This window comes from Aptenodytes forsteri, unplaced genomic scaffold (assembly GCF_000699145.1).
Source record: "Aptenodytes forsteri isolate BGI_AS27 unplaced genomic scaffold, ASM69914v1 Scaffold643, whole genome shotgun sequence".
NCBI lineage: Eukaryota > Metazoa > Chordata > Aves > Sphenisciformes > Spheniscidae > Aptenodytes > Aptenodytes forsteri.
In genome coordinates this window covers 5,767-6,359 of record NW_008795258.1, presented here as the reverse complement: position 1 = coordinate 6,359, position 593 = coordinate 5,767, and positions in this window count along the sequence as shown.

Below are 593 nucleotides of genomic sequence, written 5' to 3'. Positions count from 1 at the left end.
CTGCGAGGTGAGCGCGGGGGCACACCTGCAGGCAGCGCGGGCAGCACCGCCATGTGCTGCCGGCCTCCGCGAGGGGCCGGGGACGTGCCACCTGCAAACACCGCGGTGAGCCTGGGGGCGGCTTTCACCTCGGTGCCCCCCTGGGGTCTGCAGGCACTCCCGGGGAGGGGAGCACCCCAAGGATGGGTGCCGGTGTGACGGGGTCTTTGGGCTTTGCCCCGTGCCGGTGCTGAGGGCGGCCCTGTGGAGGCTCTGGTAGATTTTGGGGTGAATCCTGTCGCCATCAGGACTGGGCTCTTGCCGGGCTCCGGCAGCAGGGTCAGCCCCACGGGGGGACACGGGTGGGAAGGGCCCATGCGCCTCACGCCGGCCGCAGGTGCCCTGGGAGGGGGGGCTGGCTCCCCCCGGGGACATCCGGGTGCCGACCCACCGTGGCGAGGTGTGTGACGCCAGAAGCGGAGACGAGCCTCACTTTGGGCACGGGAGCAGGTTATTGGAGGCCGGGGCCCTGCCAGCTGGGAGATAACCCGCCTGATAACGGCTCAAAAGGTGCTGCCGCCTCCATTGGCTCCCGGCCGCGGTGCTGCATATAT